Here is a 20,621-nt window from a genome sequence, read left to right as displayed (position 1 = left end):
AATAGGAATAAGGCAATGAGACAAGGAAGAGTCTACCCCTGAACAATTTAACATGGGAAAGGAACTGTATTGGATACATAGCAGAGGATTAGCGGGGTTTGGAAAATACAATGAAAAGGAAAATGTGGACAAGGCGAGATCCTTTTATTAATCATTGTTATTATTATCTGTATTGGTTAAAGGTTTCAACAATCGTTTATTAAGGAGTGATTAGAAGTTTATACAAGAGCATTACTAGTTTATTTTATATAATGTCTAAATTAGCTGAATAGTAAAATATGCATGATACTCTTTTATTTTCGCTTTAATCACAATTTACGTTTCTGTGCTGCATATACAGGCACACCTTGTTCTGTCATGTTTTGCTTTACCGTGTCTCACAGATACTGTGTTTTTTACAAGTCGAAGGTTTGTGGCAATCCTGCATTGTCAGATGACAATTAGCATTTTTTTCTTAGCAATAAAGTATTTCTAAATTAAGGTATACACACTGGCTTTTGTTGGACATAATGTTATTGCACACTTTATAGACTACTGCTGCTGCTGCTGCTAAGTCACTTCAGTCGTGTCCAACTCTGTGCGACCCCATAGACGGCAGCCCACCAGGCTCCCCCGTCCTTGGGATTCTCCAGGCAAGAACACTGGAGTGGGTTGCCATTTCGTTCTCCAATGCATGAAAGTGAAAAGTGAAAGTGAAGTCGCTCAGTCGTGTCCGACTCCTATTGACCCCATGGACTGCAGCCTATTAGGCTCCTCTGTCCATGGGATTTTCCAGGCAAGAGTACTGGAGTGGTGTGCCATTGCCTTCTCCTTATAGACTACAGTATAGTGTAAATGGGATTTCTGGGTGGCTCAGTGTTAAAGAATCTGCCTGCCAGTCCAAGAGATGCAGGTTCGATCCCTGGGTCAGGAAGATCCCCTGGAGAAGGAAATGGCAATCCACTCCAGTATTCTTGCCTGGGAAATCCCATGGACAGAGGAGCCTGGTGGGCTACAGTCCACTGGGAGCAAAACAAAACAGTCGGACACAACTGAGTGACTAAACAACATCAACAACATAGTGTAAACATTATATACCAAAAAATTCATGTGGCTTGCTTTACTGTGACATTTGCTTTTTCGCTGTAGTCTAGAACTGTACCTGTAATCCCTATGAGCTATGCCTATAATGTTCTGAATTAAAGAGCACTTTTAGGTATTGTACTTTTAGGTATAAGACACTGATGCTGGCAAAGATTGAAGGTAGGAGAAGGGGATGACAGGGACTGAGATGGTTGGATGGCATCACTGACTTGATGGACATGAGTTTGGGCAAGCTCTGGGAGTTGATGATGGACAGGGAAGCCTGGTATACTGTAGTCTATGGGGTCACAGAGAGTCAGAGATGACTGAGCAACTGAACTGAACTTTATGTATTGTAGTAGGTAGATACTTGAACTAAGAGGGTCTTATCCAATTTTGAAGCCTCGGTTCTGACGCTGAGTATGCAAAACCAGGAAAGAAGCCATTTCATAGAACATGACTTAACAAGCTTGCTTCTAATTACTAATAATTAGTGTATATAATAATAATTCACACAACAACTCAGTGAGTTAGATATCATTTCTACTCCCCCCTTTTTTCAGATGAGAGGTTAATTAGAAAGAGTAAATATTTGCCTGAGATTATACCAGTAAGTAAAGGAGTTTATTTGGTCATAGAAGAATGAGTAGGATGTTTTTCCCTAAGATATTCTATCATCAGTGGGTGTTCAATATGTTCAAAAGATTTTTCTGCATTGATACAATTATGTGACTTTTCTTCTTTAGTTTAATATGATGGATTACACTGACTGACTTTTGAATATTGAACCAGCCTTGCATTCCTAAGACAAACCCCACTTGGTCATGGTATATCCAATTTTTAAATATATTGCAGAGATCTATTTGTTAGTATTTTATTAAGGATTTTAAGATCTATTTTCATGAAGGATACTGGTCTGAAGCTTTCTTTTGTGGTACTGTTTTTTTTTTCTCATTTTAGTATTAGGGTAACAATAGTTTCATAAGATAAACTGAGAAGTGTTCCCTCCTCTTCTATTTTCTGGAAGAGATTATGTAAAATTGGTGTTAATTCTTATTTAAATGTTTAGCATAATTCTTTAATGAAATCATCTGGGCCAAAACTAATTTTGGGTGAATTGTGACAGTGTTTTTTTTTTTTTTGCAGAAGTGGTCCATTTAAATTTTTAAATTTATGTATGTAGAGCTGTATTCCTTTGTTATCTTTGTTGAGGTTTTCTATTTTTTCAAGCATGACTATAATTGCTTGTTGAAGCACTTTTCTGTCATGGCTGCTTTAAAATCGTTGTCAGATAATTCAACATTTCTGTCATCTCGGTGTTAACATTTATAGATTGTCCTTTTTCATTCAGTTTGAGATCATCCTGATTTTTGGGATGAAGGGTTATTTTCAATTGAAAGCTGGGCATATTTGTATTATGCTATGAGATTCTGGACATAAATATTTAAACTTTTGGTGTTTCCTGGCTTTCTCTGCACTGCTGTGGCAAGGGAAGTTGGGTGCATTGCCTCAATACTGTTGGGCAGAGGTGGGAGTTCTGGTTCCCCACGTGATTTCTACTGATAACCACTTCATGGGCAAAGTGGTGGGGAGTCTGATTATCACTTGGTGGGGATGAATATCCTGACTCCTTATTTGGTCTTTCCTGATTGCTCCCTAATGAGAGCACTGGATTCCTTCTTACAGCCTCTTGAAGGTGGAGGTCTAGACTCCCAGTCAACCTCTGCTGGTGTGAATACAGTTTTATCTGTGGTGTTTGAGTGGAGTAGAGAGGTCATTGTTTAAATGTTTTCTGTCTTGTTAAGCTGCCTGTTTCCTGGTCCTTTGGTTAGAGAGGGCAGGCTTTTGTTGGGACTTTTTTGGTTAGCATCTGCTGGCATTTCAGGGTTGCCAGCTTTTCTAGTTTCAAGTCTGTAATATATAAGACAAAAATAAAACCCAGGGAATTCCCCATGGGCTGGATTCTCAAGTCCTAAGGTGCTAAGTCAGTCTGTCTCCTTCCCTCTACTTTTCAGAGTTTCTGAGTTTGATTTATTTATGTACATATGATATGTGTAGTTTAGTTGCTAAGTTTTGTCTGATTCTTGCAACCCTATGGCCTGCAGCCTGCCAGGCTCCTCTGTCATGGGATTTCCCAGGCAAGAATATTGGAATGGGTTGCCATTTATATTGTTTATTCATTTATTATGTGTTATATATATTACATGTAATTATTATACAAATGAAAGTATTACATATAGTATAAGCAAATATAAATGATATAATTATATATAAATATATTTATATAATAAATGAATATATGATATATATAGTATTTATATAATAAATGAATAAAAATATATAATGACTATATTAATAATAATGACATATTTACTAGATTATATATATTGCTGTTCAGACTTTTCAATTGTAATTATATGAGGAATATAAAAAGTACATCTACTCCTTCCCGGTGGATAATATAATTTTTTAAGGATTAAACTAGGTGTGTTATTTATCTGATTATTAAAATACTATATGCTTATTAAATTCCTGATAATACAGAAAGGCTGAAGTTGAAAGTAATAATCGGCATGGGTAAGACTGTGAAGTATGGTGAAGGAAGAAAACATAATAAAGGGCAGGGATATGGGATTAGCAGAGCTTCATTTCACTACAACTTCAGAAACTTCCCACATTTTTCCCTGTAACTGAATTTTTCAATTTTAAAAAGAAAGATGAATACAGAGGGACTTAAAGGAAATTTAAGACAACCTGGGACATGCCGAACTGGATTTATAAGGTGAATAAATCAGGGTGTGACGCTGAGTTTTACTCTGAATCACACAAAACTTAGGCATTCACGTATTATGTAACATTAATTTGGAATATTTTCACTTGATAACCACTTTGGGATTCTTGGCATAAATATAACTTATGTAAAAAAGTACAGTAAACCCTTGTTTAGAAAGTTCTTGGCTATCATAGATTATATTACACTTGATTGTTGATCAAATCACTTCCCATGCATACTCCCTGATATATGACTTGAATAAAGCAACCTATGAAGGAAATATTTTTCTTGCATTCTGACATCACTGTCATAACAGGGTTCTACTGAATTATTAGTAAGAAAACATTTTCAATGAGATGTCTGGCCCTGGATGCAAACTGCAGTGAGGCATTGATGTTTTCACATTAGCATCATTACGCTGAGTGTTACTGTAATGGCATTCTCATGTCACACAACATTGGGGCCAAAATGAGTTTTCCCTAAAAGAGGCCTCTTTTACAAGGTAGCCCCAGCCATTTCACACTATTTTTCTTATGCTTCTGTTTTAGTAGACATTTCCTTATCTTGTTTGATCTCCCTGCAAGAAATAACTACAACCCGCAACATGAATTACAATTTTAACTATATTGTAAAATAGTTATTTAAAAACCAAAATGTATGTTTTTGATAGGCAAGTATAAGGTGGGGAAGAGCACACAGCCCAGTCTTCAAAGAATAAAAATCTATACTAGTCTTAAAAGCAAAACACAGCACAGGATTTCTTGTCTATTTTTTCTACAAAAGAAGGCCATTGAACTTCCGTTCCTGGCCATGTCAGCAGTGATGCTCTCCCCTCCCACAATTTTTTTTTCCCGAAGCATTGATTGTTGACTTCCCCTGACACCCCATCACAACCCATTAGTACTGAAAACTGACAAGCCCAGCTGCAACAGCAAAAAGGCAAGTTTGAAAGAAAATATCTAAAGCACAAGCTAAGCTCAGCTATTAGAACCCACACCAGCCTGAGATGCAACAATTCCCTCTCCTCACCCCCATGGCACCTTTGTGAAGGTCAGCAAAATCAGCAGATTTTCTTTAATCCAGACTCCAAGGTCTGGAGGAAATGATGAGGAGTATCGCTTTATTTTTACTTTCATTTTCAGAGGAATTTGGGTTAAGGAATATGAAAACAGAGTCAGCTCAAGTGCTTTTGCTGATAATGCCAATACACATTATGTCTCTTTTCAGCAAGCGTTTCGGATGTTAGTGCCTCAGCAGTCCTGGGCTCCTGAAGACCACACTTGAAACCCTGGTAGCTTCTTAAGTTACGAGTACCCCCCCCCCCCCCGCCCGCCCCCAACTTTTTTTTTAAACTCGGCAGACTTATATGGTGTCTGTGTCCCCAGAGTTACACTACTGGCAACAGCAAGCATTCCGTGTGATTGTACAGTTGATTGCCCAGGGGAAAAAGTGACAACTCCAGATTTCCAGTAGACCTTGGATTTGCAGAGAGAGAAGTTCAAGCAAGGGCAGCCAACTTGTCAAAATCTTAAGAGCCAAAACACAAGCTGAATCTAACTTTAGTTAAAAAGGCTAGATACAAGTTTTGTACTGTCAAAGCCCAGGAGATGGGCTAACTGAACGAATAGTGGCCACCACCCATCTAGGAGAAAAACCCAGTGGCAGATGGTCACTGAGTCAGTAAAAGAATACAAGAGCCAAGGAAACCTGCACTGAGTTGGGAAGCACCTGCGGAGAGGTCATTGCACGCAATGACCAAGTCTGGGCCAGCAATGATCACACAGCTATTAGGATCTGTCCCGGGGAAGGGAGCACCGGAAAGCACTTATTTAGCACCATTCTTGCTAGGTGTGGACAGCTTTAGAGGGGAAAACAAGAACGGGTCCTTTTAAGTGAGCTTCATGGTCTCCTCCAAGCCTGGTGTGCTGGGGACTGACCCACTTCGCCCATCGCCTCTGATCACGTTTAGGGTCTGACCCGGTGCTGACCTATTTCGTGCCAGTCCAGACCTGGAGAAGTCTGGAGCTGCCAGCCCCGCGGTCCTGTGGTTCCGCCAAACCTGCCTGACCACCGCCCTGACGTCCTCGGGGTGGGGAGCCGGGTTATGGAGGCTCCCTGGATTCTCCCTATCCGCCCTCCACACCGTCTCCTCACCTGCTCTGGCTGAAATCCCAGCACTCCTAGGTTTCTTAGTTGCTTCGTTCAACAGCTGGACGCTGGGCCCGTTCGTGGGAGCCACTCAGGGAGGGCCACGAGCCCTGCTGAAGCCTGACCTGGACGCAGGGCGCTGTCTGCTGCATGTTCAGCGTCCCACCCGTGGACCCGAGAAGCGACAGCTTCGTCGCGGGCTTCAGTTCTGAACCAGTCCTTCCGTCGGCCGGAGGCTTTGAAGGGACCTGGCCGTGCTCTGTCTTTGTTTTCTCTAACTATGGCCTTGGGCCTGTTAATGAACACCCGGCGAGGGCCTCGGCGCCCAGGCTCTGGTCCGCCACAAGAACCTCAGGTCGCGGCCTGCTCTGCCCTGTTTCACGCCGTCAGCCTCACGCTCTGCCCCCAGCAGCTCTGTTTCCAGCCGCACGATCTTCTCGCGTGGTTTTCTTGCGTGGTCTTCTTGCGTGATGTTCTCGCGTTGTCTCCAGTCTCGTGGTCTTCTTCTCGCGCTGTTTCCTTCCTTGCCACCTGCAGGGGTACTTGAACTTCCGGGAATCACCTCTTCTTCAGTGACTAAGGTAAACCTTTGGGTCAACTGGGGTCCACATCTTTGGCTCAAAGCGTGTTATGTAGCTTTGATAAAAGACGCCTGCTGGTTTGGGTCCATCTTTGGTTCTTGGCCTCGAGCGCCATCTCTTCACTTAACCACTCGTGACTTTGGCTTCATGTGCTGACCGCGGCCCTTACGCCCCGAGAGGATGACCTGGATCTGGTACATCCGGGATACTCTTGCAATTCGATCTTTCTAGAAGTTATTCTGTGTTTTACTTGGCTGAACAACACCAGTCCTGAAGTGTCTGAGTATCTGGTTTTCCTTCCCAGCGGCAGAGTGGGACAGCGGGGGAGGGAGAGAGGAGTAGGAAGTGGGTGTTTTGCCTGGGGTTGCGGGTTTGAGGATAGAGGGCAACACTGGGATCAGATGCTGCAAGAAGTCTGAGATAGAACTAGAATGGTGGGTACAAAATGGGCCACTAAAGCAAGCAGACCCTGACTGTGTGTGTTGGGAACTGGGGCGGATCCCGAAAGAATACTCGGAGAACCACTTCAAGATGGGTGTGCAATCATGGAAGAAATTGTGTGGAGGGCGATCCAATTGAAATCCAGAGATGGGCTGTCAGAGCCTCTGACTGTTATTCTACATTCTCCAGCCCTTGTTTTTGTGAGTGAGGCAGATCTATTAAAGCTGCTGTGATATGGCAGATACTGGCTTATCATCAATACATATTTATTAAGTACCCCTGCCTACAATCCTCTGAGTCCTTGCAAGGTTGGAGAGCTGAGGTTCAGACAGGAGTCTGAAGTGGAGATGGGGGAAGGGTGTTAGTAGGTGCCTGCAGGATCGTGAATTTTCATGGCTCTCTGATGAAAAATTCCATGTTATTATTTCAAAGAAATAGTGATGAAGAAGTAGGGAGGGGGACGATAGTAATCACGTGCTCACTGCCTGTTATGCAGTGAGCCTCTCTCTCTAATGTATATGTGTGTGTGTGTGTGTGTGTATAATACATAAAACATAGCATTATAAAATAAGTGTAACATATATGTGATATTAGTTAGTCCTGACAAAATCACATGAAGCAGATATTACTATTAATGCCTTATTGGTGAGACAAGTATTACTAAAATTCCAAGATTTAACTTTTGTACATTTCCTGCTAATTCCTTCCCAGACTCCATAATGATTCTTCCCTGTTTAAGAAGTACCAAAGCTAAGTTTCACTAACAAAAATGCAAACTACAAATGATTGAGATTGTCTTGAGATAGACCTCTTGCTCATCCACTTAATCAGGTCTGAGATATGCAAGACTATCTCGAGAGGGAATTTGTAATTTATATTGAAGACATGAGAAAACACTTTAAAAAACTATTATGTAAGTTTTTTCATAAAAGATGGAAAGAATAACTCTACTTTCCTTGGGTAGATTCTTTAGTGAAATAATTTGGTAATGATCAAGGTATGCATTTAGAATAGTGGTTGAAAAAGATCAAATTTTTATCTTCACTCTTTGGTATGATTTTTCCAGGTTTTTACTGAGGAAAAGAAAAATTGTATGTTAAGAAATGGACTCATAGTGAATGTTTATATATTTGAGTGTGTGCAAAAAGCAGAAAGAAACAGAGTAGAAGAGGAAAGAAGGGAATTAAGCATTATTTCAAATAATAAACTAATGAAGCCTGGTGCAGCATTTCCCCTAACTCTGAGTTAACATAAGACCTTCCCCTAGATGTAGCAAATGGTAGGTAAATTATGATGGGCAGACTTGGGTGGGGGTTACACAGCAGGGTTTCTCTGCTTACCTGGGGGAGTGTCATTCTATAGTGACACTGGGGGAGCATTTCTATACTTAAAAAAACCATTATAATTGAAGGTGTTTTAACTTAAAATGTTCTTCTAGGTACTTACTTAGTAGACTTCTGTGTGAGTCCTCATAAACCTGTCTAAGAAAATATGAGACAAAACAAGCTGCCTTGGAATTTGGAAATGCTGCAGAGGTTGACTGGTACCGTCATGTAGAAATGTGTCATCTGAGAAGCCAACATCACAGAGGCAGTGATGCCTAATTATTTGTGATAAGCAAGGGACCAAATTCAGAAATGTACAGCTTTGGTCTGAGCACCTAGCACGTTTTTATTATGTCCCGTCTGTACCCAGCAGCCTACTTCTAACCTAAGTCACTGTAAAAGTCACATCTTAGCACAGTGAGCCTGGTGCTGCAGGCTGAGCTTGGCCCCCCACCTGGAGCTGGGCACTCGGGTCCTGTTTATCCTGTGAGGTCACAGTCCCCTGCGCAGTGCCAGGTGATTTTTCATTATGCAGTGAAACACTTCCCAGCAGGCTGTTTTCATTACAGCAACAGGAGAGTCTCTTGATTTCTTTTCATCATGTCATGCACCATAGACCTTGAAGGGACTCAACTGCCTCATGGTCACTCGAAAGCTCTTTTGTGATTACAGCCTTGGCCCCACCTCCAGTCGCCCTCCTGTGACCCTAGACCCAGCTCATCAGCTCCACAATGTCCCTGCCACGTTTCCCCATGAATGTCACTGTGTCCAGCCTCCTGGTTGTCATGCTTTGCCGTTGTAATAATACTAAGTGCTATGCCTGTTAAGTGCCTGTCCTCTGTGGGATGGATATTGGGCAAGTTGCTATTAAATCCTAAAAGTAAAATTGTGAGGTCATGAGAGCAGAGGGTCTAGTGCTATGTGCAAGGACATCCCCGTGTGTGGCAGAGCCAGGGTGGACCCAGAGGTCGCTCAAGTCCCACATATAACTTACTTTCCCCTTTACTGTCTTTCCAAACATCAGGCCTTTCTTGCTCCTCTCCTCAGAAGAGTGTCACATCTCCTCAGTGCTGCTTGAAATCGACAAACAGTCAGACTTATTTCCCCCTTAACCTTCCTGAACACTTTAGCATTTCAGTTTCTATAAACGCTATTTAATGCCCATTGCTTTCTTAGTGAGAGTGTGCAGTGGTGACTCTTTTAAATCAACCACATAGCATTTGTCTTTAGCTCATTATAAGATACTTGTTAGGCCTGATTTGTAGTTTCAGAGACAAATGGTGGCTGGTGAAATTTTCAAGTGGGCACATCAACTGAAGTTTTTAATGGGTTTCAAGCCAAGTTTGCACATGACCAGAGGTTATGGAAATATATTAAGGTTTACAGATCAAAAATCATCTCCATCTGTGGTGAATTATATACACAAATTATCGGTATATAATTACACACTTAATATATGTGTTTATCTGTATAGACATGTAGGTATAGATATTTCCATATAACATGAAAAATTTGATCATTTGTTTTTAAATACAAGTTTTCTATCCACTCCTATACCCTTGATTGTAAATTACCTAAAGACTAAGCCTAATTATAACTTGGACCTGAAATACAATGAAAATAGCATTTCACCTTATGCAAGAGAAATATCCATTATCTCTTTTAAAATATATTTTTAAAAATTTATTAAAATATAATTATCTACAGTGTTGTGTTAATTTCTGCTGTACAGCAAAGTGGTTTCATTTTACATATATATGTGTGTATATATGTATATATACATCCTTTTTCATATTCTTTCCCATTATGCTTCATCACAGGATACTGAATATAGTTCCCTGTGCTATACAGGAGGACCTTGTTGTTTATCCATTCTATATATAATAGTTTGCATCTGCTAATCCCAAACTCCCAGTCCTCCATTATCTTTTTCGAGGCTGGTTTATACACTAAAATCAGGTATTTTGATTTGATTTGTGAAATAACTGTTTTTGCAAAGTTGTAAGTAAATACAATCTTATTTAAAATGCACTGGAAGGAAAGACAAATGGCTAATTAACATATGAAAAATGTTCAAACTTATGAGTATCAAAGAAATGTAAATTAAAAGAACTGTGAGACTTTTTTATCTTTCAAATTGGCAAGTTTAAAATAGTATTACACTCAGAGTCTGAGAGGATGAACATGTGGTGGGAAAGCGCTTTGGCAATATGTATATGTATTTTTTACATGTTCATGTCTTTTGTCTCAGTAATCCTATTTCTAGGACTCTATCCTAAGGAAATATTGAAATATTTATGATGCAACATTATGTACAGTAGGTTTAAATTAAAAACAACAAAATATACATAATAGAGGAGTAGGGAAATTATGGTAGATCTCTATGGTATATATGATATATAGACATCTATAACAGAATATTATTTACATATTTTATGTATTTGATAAACATTTTATTATTTTTATTGGGGTATGGTTGACATATGACATTATATTAGTTTCAGGTATACAACATAGTAATTCAATATTTGTATACACTACAAAATTATTATCATAGTCAGGCTAGTTACCATCTGTCACCCTGCTGCTGCTACTGCTGCTGAGTCGCTTCAGTCATATCTGACTCTGTGCGACCCCATAGATGGCAGCCCACCAGGCTCCCGTCCCTGGGATTCTCCAGGCAAGAACACTGGAGTGGGTTGCCATTTCCTTCTCCAGTGCATGAAAGTGAAAAGTGAAAGTGAAGTCGCTCAGTCATGTCCGACTCTTCGAGACCCCATGGACTGTAGCCTACCAGGCTCCTCCGTCCATGGGATTTACCAGGCAAGGGTACTGGAGTGGGGTGCCGTTGCCTTCTCTGTCTGTCACCCTACAAAGTTTCAAAAAATTATTTTTTTCTTGTGATGAAAACTTTTAAGATTTACTCTTTTGACAACTTTCAAGTATGCACTTCAGTATTATTGACCCTAGTCACCATGCTATACATTGCATCCCCATGACTAATTTATTTTATAACTGGAAGTTTGTACCTCTCAACCCCCTTCACCCCTTTTGCCCACCTGTCTAGTAACCACCATTCTTTTTACTGTATCTATGATTTTTGTTTTGTTTTAAATATATATGTTAGAAACATTATGTATATATGGAAATGCCTATAATATATTAAATAGATAAAGGCAAGCTATAACCCTGTGTATTACATTAGTCCCACAATCTTATGAAATAGTATGTATGCACAGAAAAAATACTGGAAAGAAATGTATCAAAATGTTAACAGTGGTGACAGATTAATGTTGATTTTTGCTTTTATATTTTTTGCATTTCCAAATACTTACAAGAGTAAGCCTATTGTAAGAATCTCAAATATGGGAATACAGCAATTAAAACATGCACTGGGATGGACTTTAGGCAAGATGTCAAAGTGAGTAGATGTGCAAAATTCTCTTCTTTTCCACACATACAGAAGTTATGGATGACTTATAAAGAAAAGTTAGAACTGTTTAATTGTACTGAAGCAAAAGAGGAAAACCTCCCAGGACCAGGGGAAGCAGGGTCTGGAAGCAGTGAGGTTGGCTGAACCTAGGAGTCTGTGAGAGGTGGGGATGAAGGAAGCAAATTTGGGATCAAGGATTTCAAAGTAGGAGGGGGACAGAGGTAGGTGAGTGGTGAGTCTTGCTTGAGCCTCCTGTCATGAAGCCAGAGCTGGCATTGTGCTTCTGTGCCTGTGACGAAGCTGAGAACATTCCAACCAACCCATCTGGAGTTTCAGCAGGTAACAAGCTGCTCACCTTTGGCAGAGGGCGGAAGCAAGATACCTGCATGACTGGGACGTGGACCAAGTCCTGTCCTGGCTTGGCGTCAGGAACAAGGAACACCCAGCGAGGCGAGACTGCACTTCTGAGCTGTAGTACTCCTCGGGGTTAGACTGAGGCATCCTATTGCTGCAAGTGGGGAAGCCTCCTCTACCAGTTTGGGATAATTTTAGCAGCAAGTAACTGTGCCCTAAACCATACAGGCATTTATCTTTCTCAATAGTGAGAACTGGAGGCATGTTGTCTCAGGATGGTCTAACAGCCCAGCAAGGATCCAAGGATCCATCTCCATCAAGGATCCAAGGTCTGTCTCCTTTCTGCTGAGTCTGTTGTTTTTTGCTTTATGGTTGTTAGATGGCTGCTGCAGCTCCAAATATCACAATTCCTGCCTTCCCAGAAGCACCCAAGCAGAATTTACATTATGTCTTTTTACGCAGAACTGGATCACATGGCTTCCCTTGGCTCCAGGGGAGACTGGGGCATGGAATGTATGGTAAAGGGAAAGAAATATTCACAACTGACTTAGGCCAATCAGACCTATTGGCCAGGCACATGGCCACTCAAGATAAAACTGCATTTTAGTAGCAGAGATTCAGGGAGGCAACTCCCATGCAGTGTGAATTGTCAAACAAAATTGGAGGAACTCCTATCCGAAAAGCTAAATATAATAGAGGAATCTGAAAATTACTCCAAAATAAGCACAGCTACAGTTATTTTAGAGAAGGAAGTGGCAACCCACTCCAGTACTTTTTGCCTGAAAAATCCCATAGAGAGAGAAGGCTGGTAGGCTGGTAGACCATGGGGTCTCAAAGAGTTGGACGTGAACTGAATGACTTCACTTTCCTTTCATAGGTTTTTAGTAGCATAAAATAACAACTACAAAACATGACTTAAGTAGGCAGTTAAATGAAGAATAGATGAATGTAAATAAAAATGCATCAGAAATTTTGGAAATGGAAAATACTATCATTGAAATAAAAACAGCCCCCATAAATGAAATATTGAACTGGCTATAGTAGGTGGAAGTGAGGTGGGAGGTAGGATTTTGCAAGTCACCTGGGATGCAACATTGAGAGGTTAAAAAAAGGTGAAACATGAAAGGAGATTTAAGAGGGCCATGGAGGGCAAGTTGGGAAATTGTTACGTTCTTAGCCATGAAATTAAAAGACACTTGCTCCTTACAAGGAAAACTATGACAAACCTAGACAGTATATTAAAAAGCAGAGGTATTACTTTGCCAACAAGGTCTGTACCAGTCAAAGCTACGGTCTTTCCAGTAGTCATGTATAGATGTGAGAGTTGGACCATGAAGAAAGCTGAACAATGAAGAATTGATGTTTTTGAACTGTTGGAGAAGTTGGAGAAGACTCTTTGAGAGTCCCTTGGACTGCACACAGATCAAACCAGTCAATCCTAAAGAAAATCAATCCTGAGTACTCATTGGAAGAATTGATGCTGAAGTTGAAGCTCCAATACTTTGGCCACCTGATGCAAAGGGCTGCCTTATTGGAAAAGACCCTGATGCCGGGAAAGATTGAAGGTGGGGAGAGAAGGGGATGACAGAGGATGAGATGATTGGATGGCATCACTGACTTGATGGACATGAGTTTTAGCAAGCTCCAGGAGTTGGTGATGGACAGGGAGGCCTGGCATGCTGCAGTCCATGGGGTTGCAAAAAGTTGGACATGACTGAGCAAATGAACTGACTAATAGGTATTCTTAAGAGAGTATAGCAAGAATGGGAGAGAAGCAATATTTGAAAAGGTAACAGCTAAGACTTTTTTAGAATTAAAGGTAGACATGAATCCTGGGATGAAAAAGGCATCTTAATTGTTAAATAGAGCATAAAAGCCTAGATAAACTTAGTGACACTACAGTCTAGCAAGAATAAAGAAAGAAAGATATCTGAGAGAAATACAGATTACTTAAAAGGAACAACATCAGACGAATAGCAGATTTTTTCTTCAGCAACATGAGATACCAGATGATGGAATAATAACCTTAAAAGTGCTGAGAGAAAACAGCTGCCATGCTGGATTTCTACACCTGGTTGAATCATCTTTTCAGAATAGGTGTAAAAAACAAAACCCCAAACACAAACAAAACAAGAAGGCATATAAAACTAGAAGAAAATACAGAAGAAAATATTTTTGACCTTCAGTTCAGTCACTCAGTCATGTCTGACTCTTTGCAACCTCATGGACTGCAGCACAGCAGGCCTCCCTGTCCATCACTAACTCCCGGAGTTTACCCAAACTCATGTCCATCGAGTCAGTAAGAAAGACAAAATTGCTCTGATAGGACACAAGTAAACATGAACGTGAAAGAAAAAAATCGATAAATTGAACTTTATCAAAGTTAAAAATTTTGCCCTCCAAAAGATACTGTTAAGAAAAAGAAAAACTAGGGAATGGAATATTTGCTACACATATATCTGACAAAGCTTCGCTGGTGGCTCAGTTAGCAAAGAATCCACCTGTAGTGTGGGAGATCTGGGTTTGATCCCTGGGTTGGGAAGATCCCCTGGAGAAGGGAAAAGCTACCCTCTCCAGTATTCCCGCCTGAAAAATTCCATGGACTGTGTATAGTCCACGGGGTTGCAAAGAGTCAGACATGACTGAGTGGCTTTCACTTTCACTTTATCTGACAAAAGACTTGTTTCCAAGATCATGAGACACTCTTACAATTCAATAATAAAAGTACAAATAACCCAATACAAAAATAATGAATATTCGAGCCAAACACTTTTCAGAGGGAAATAAAGAATGGTCAGTGAACACTTGAAAAAATGCTTAATATGATTAGCCATCGGGGAAATGCAAAAATCAAGAAAAATTGTAATGAGAACTATAATGAGAAACCACTATATACTACAGAAGTGCTAAAATTAAGAGACCTACAATACCAAGTTTGGTCAAGGATGTCGAGCAAGTAGAACTCTAATGAACTGCTTTTGAGAATGTGTATAGCGGAGAAGGCAATGGCACCCCACTCCAGTACTCTTGCCTGGAAAATCCCATGGATGGAGGAGCCTGGTGAGCTGCAGTGCATGGGGTCGCTAAGAGTCGGACACAACTGAGCAACTTCACTTTCACTTTTCCCTTTCATGCATTGGAGAAGGAAATGGCAACCCACTCCATTGTTCTTGCCTGGAGAATCCCAGGGACGGGGGAGCCTGGTGGGCTGCCGTCTATGGGGTCACACAGAGTCGGACACGACTGAAGTGACTTAGCAGCAGCAGCATAGTGGTACAACCACTTTGGGAACCTGTACATTCGTGTCTTAACAAAGTTACACATATACTCAGCAAGTGGTCTAGGTATTCCACGTTTAGGTATTTACCACCCCAAACTGAAAACACACATGCACACACACACACACACACACACATATATACATACCAATATTTATGCAGAAATGTTCATAGTAGCTTTAATAACAATAGACAAATACCTGGAAATAATCTAAAATATCCATCGACTGGTAAGTAGATAAGCAATAGTTGGTGTATCCAGGGTATGGAGTATTGCTCAGCAGTGCAAAGGAACAAACTTTGGAAACATGCAGCAACGTGGATCTTTAAATCATGCTGAATGAAGGAAATGAGATACAAAGAGTATGAACTGTATTTTTCCATTTATGTAAACTGTAAAATAATCAGTAATGACATAAAGCAGATCTGTGATTTTCTGGGACAGAGGGAGGGGTGGGTTGCAAAGGGGCACAAATAATCTTTTAGAAGTGATGGTAATGTCTGTATGTTGATTGTAATGGGAGTGTTATGAGTATTTACACATAATGAAAGTCATCTAAATGGATTCAATTTGTTGTATTAATATGTAAATTATCCCTAAAGAAATCCAGTAAGGACAAAAACCATTTTCAGACACACAAAGTTTAAATTTGAAGTCTTGATAAAAAACGCTTGATAAAAAACAAGGTATTGGAGAATACTTTGGATGAAAGAAAACAGATGAACACAAAAGGGGAGAAGACATAAGGTAAGAAATTTAAAGGTTCAGTGAAAAAATACTTTGGACGTCTCATAATTCTGGGTGAATCTTTGCATAACACGGCCAACTAGTAAACTCAATAGTTCTAACTTAAAACATTTTCATTATAAAAATTTCAATTCACAAAAATGTTGGTGTAGAGAACTCCCATAGAGTTGGAAAAGTTTCTACTTGCATACATTTGAACTTGCTGAATTAGGAAATACCTGTATTTGTTAATCATTACAAAACAATCTTTGTTTTAAAAAGGTTATTTCCTTTATGTTCTCTCAAAATGAGTCAGATGAAAAAGATCATCATTTTGCATATTTACAATATTTAAGAAATATGAAAGATAAAAGATCAAGAATGCAAAGTGTATTATGTTCAAAACCTCAGATAGTATTACAAATATCTTATGATGGTGAAAGACCTCCCTATGGTATGCACCCTTCAAATAAAGATGTCTTGGTCACTGGTTTTATTTTTCAAATATATATTTCACAACTTAAAGACTTAGATCGATTAACTCAAATTCTGTGTTTACTGAGCAACTGCCATTTGCCAGGCATTGAACTCAATAGAGTTAGAGGGAGTAACAAATTTGAATAAGGCTTTATTGGCCCTAAAGGAGCTCATATTTCTGTACGAACTCTGCTTCATTACTGTAGATGTCCTGCCACACTGATAGAGAAATGGAATGAATATTATTCCTGTTTTTCGTAAAGTTAAGCAGAGGTCGTGATGTCTCTGCTTTGGCCTACACCTAAGATATGCACATGCTAGCTTGGACTCAGGCGGGACTCCTAAACTACATTTCCTAAAACATCCTTTTGTTTTAAGAGAACTGGAGGAGGGAAAAATAAACAGTATTCTATCATTCCTGGCACCCACACTATCTCATTCCAGAAAATTTATGAGTAAATGCACAGCACCTCGTGGGTGAGCAGTGGTTGTCCTTACAGCAATTTGTAATGAAATAATGTCATAAATCACCAGGGACTGGCCGGCACCCTAAATAAAATATCTATGGTTTCAAACTACAAATGTCTCATGTGTTAAGATGTGTCATATGCTACGTTCTAACACAGAATGTTAGAACTGTAAGGAAAGCAGCAGAAAAAAATAAAGTTTTATCACCTCCAGTCTGCCTTATTCACTATAAATTGGTAATAAACACACCTAAGTTACTTCATTACAATGTGATAGATTGTAACAGCAACTTTGAAGGTCCATTATATAAATCATTTAAATAGAGATTTAGACAATTTGAAAAATTCCCATTAATTATCAGAAAGTCAGTAACAATAACACCAGTGAAGTTCAGCATACCCTGCACTTGTGAATATAGATACTTTAAAATGCAGATTGTGACCCAGTGTAGCAGAGTAGCTCATTAGTGATGTATAATTTTTATTTTTTAATTTTGATGGGATGAGAATTGTTGAACTAATAGATTATAATTGATCTCTCACAGTGAAGAGGCTGCGGTATCTTTAGCTCAGCCTACTGCCTGAGATTGTTTATGGTCTGTCCATCTTTTCAGAAACTGAGTTATCAGATAACGAATATGTTTGGAGTGCCTAGCACTGTAAAGAGGGATATAAAAGGTGAAATACTTAGTCCCTTGCCTGGAAGGTGAGGGGAGGACCCCCCTATTTTCCAGTTTATGGAATAAATATCTTGAAACAGAAACCAGAAATGATTCCTAGCACAGCCCTGATACTGGTAAGGGATTTACAACTTACACTTCCTTTTTAGTGCAGCCAGTCTGTTTTCTGCTTCTAAGAATCAATGAGTCCAACATCTTCTGTGCCAAGGATGCTGAGCTGTTAGTCATGTGTTTTGTTTTGAGAATGTGAGACTGCTAACTTTGTTTCAGCTCTCCTTCTCCCCACCCTCCTCCTGGCTCCGGCTTAGTCTGTTATTGCTGAAAAGGGTGCCTGTCTTCTCCACTGGAATCTGAGTATCTTGAGGGCAAGGGTCATTTATTACTCACAGGTAGGCATGCGTGGTACTTGATTCAGCAGTCTGCAAGTTGGCACTGAACTCATCGTCGTTAAACACCCGTGTATGTGCACACACGCACGTGATCAAGAAAGGCAGGGTGTTGAAATCTGTAACCTGAGTGAATTGGAAAGAATCTGGGGATCCTTCCTTGCTTAGTCTGTCCTGCTTTCCTGCTCAGAGGCCAGCCTGGGGTGCTGGCGTAGGCCCAGCACCTCCGTGCCACCTGTCCAGCCACGTCTCCCATCTTTGTCCTCCCTTCACTTTAGTCGTCCTGGCCTGATTAGGGACCCCAGGTTTGCTTCTGTTTTGTCCCAATAGATGCCTGTCTTCATATTGCTGTCTAGTCTGTGCTTGTTGAAATGCTCTTCATCATGTAAGAATCACTTTGAATGTTCTTCAACATGCTTATTGAGCCAACCCGTCCCCCCAAGTTTGTAATCTCGACTTCCTGTGAATGCTTATGAACTCTGACGTGCCTCGTGGCGCATGTGCACGTGCCCATTCATGCATTCAGCAGATAGATACCTATTGACTGCCTGCCCTGTACCAGGTACTCCGTATGCACTGGGGCTGAGCCTGGGGCCCCACAGACCGTTCTAGAGTCAAGGGGACTGAGACCCTGGGTTGCTCAGTTTCTTGATCCCTTGCCTCCTGGGTCTGAACTTCTCCTGTGATAATCCTTGATGTGGTCCATTTATAGTCAGCTTGCTGGGTATTCAGTGGGTGCTTTCAATATAAAATTCATATCCATCGATTTAGGGAAATTCCTTGAATGATTTCATTGGAATTCACCCCTTCTTTACACTATTTTTCCTGTTCTTTTTTTCTGGACTTCCTATTGTTTGGATATTAACCTGGATATTGGATTCTACCCCCCGCCCCCATTTTTTCTTTGCTCTTTTGCTGTGTTTCGTTGGAGACTTCCTTAATTTCATCTGTCAGCCTTCTACTGAAAATTTTGTCTCTGTCATGATTTTATTTATTCATTTTTGTTGTGGTAAACTATAGTGTAAAATTGAGCATTTTAGCTATTTGTTTTTGTTTTCTAAAAGTTTTTGTTGGAGTATAATTGATTTAGCCCTTTCTAGGTATACAATTCAGTGGAATTAAGTGCACTTACAGTGTTGTGCAATCATCACTACTATCTGTTTCCAGAAATTTTTTTATCATCCCAAACAGAAACTGTGTATGCACTAATAAGCATTATTTACTCTCACTTTCCCCTCCTCCCAGCCCCTGATAATCCTCATTGTACTTTCTGTCCCTATGAACCCTATTCTAGGTACCTTATATGAATGAAATCATACAGTGTTTGTCCTTTATTGTCTAGCTTATTTAGTATGTTGCTAAGTCACCTCAGTCGTGTCCAACTCTGTGCGACTGCATAGACGGCAGCCTACCAGGCTCCCCCGTCCCTAGGATTCTCCAGGCAAGAACACTGGAGTGGGTTGCCATTTCCTTCTCCATTATTTAGTATAACATTTGAAAAATATTTATTTGGCTGCACCAGGTCTTAGTTGCAGCACGTGGGGTCTTTTTTTAAGTTGCAGAATGTGGGATTTTTAGGGCATGTGAACACTTGGCTGGGGCATGTGGGATCTAGTTCCCCAACCCACGGTTGAACTGAGCTCCCTGCATTTAGTTGCACAGAGTCTTAGCCACTGAAATACCAGGAAAGTCCCAGCATAACATTTTTAAGGTTCTTCCATATTGCAGGATGTATCATAATTGTATTCTTTTCTATGACTGGATGATGTTCTGTTGTATGTATATACTGTGTTTACCCATTCATTCATCTGTTGATGAACATTTGAAATGTTTCTACCTGTTGGTTATTGCAAATAATGCTGCTGTGAACATGGTGTACAATTTTCTATTTGAGTCCTGTTTTCAATTCTTCTGGGTATGTACCTAGGAATGGAAATGCTGAATCATATGGTAATTCTATATTTAACTTTTTGAGGAAGCATCAAAGCACCATAGTTTTCCATAGTGGCTGAACCATTTTGCGTTCCTACCAGCAATACATGATTTACTCTATTAATTTTTATATATAATATATTTCAGTATTCATTTTATTTATCACGTGGTACATTATATCCCTGGGTTTCCCAGGTGGTGCTAGTGATAAAGAACCTGCTTGCCAATGCAGGAGATGTAAGAGACGAGGGTTCAATCCCTGGGTCAGGAAGATTCCCTGGAGGAGGGCCTGTCAACCCACTGCAGTGTTCTTGCCTGGAGAATCCAATGGACAGAGAAGCCAGGTGGGCCACAGTCCATGGGGTTGCAAAGAGTCAGACACGACTGAAGTGACTTAGCACATACATTATAGTATTTACTTACCTTATAACTGGAAATTTCTACCTTTTGGTGGTCTTCATCCCAGTCCCCCTCCTCTCAGCCCTTACCTCTGGTAACCACAAATATGATCTCTTTTTTCCTATGGGTTTGTTTGCTTGTCTTTGAAGTATAATCTA

General features: G+C 40.2%; 1 long non-coding RNA gene across 1 annotated transcript in view; it reads right to left on the bottom strand.

The window, feature by feature from the left end:
* LOC133254217 (uncharacterized) overlaps positions 1–6,908 on the bottom strand; it is a 41,856-nt gene extending 34,948 nt beyond the window's left edge. Inside the window, exon 1 of the long non-coding RNA XR_009738609.1 lies at positions 5,990–6,908. This is a non-coding gene — a long non-coding RNA (uncharacterized LOC133254217). The remainder of the gene's footprint in view (positions 1–5,989) is intronic.
* Positions 6,909–20,621: the final 13,713 nt, after the last annotated feature.

Source organism: Bos javanicus, chromosome 9, assembly GCF_032452875.1.
Source record: "Bos javanicus breed banteng chromosome 9, ARS-OSU_banteng_1.0, whole genome shotgun sequence".
Lineage (NCBI taxonomy): Eukaryota > Metazoa > Chordata > Mammalia > Artiodactyla > Bovidae > Bos > Bos javanicus.
This window is presented reverse-complemented; position numbering and strand designations above follow the sequence as displayed.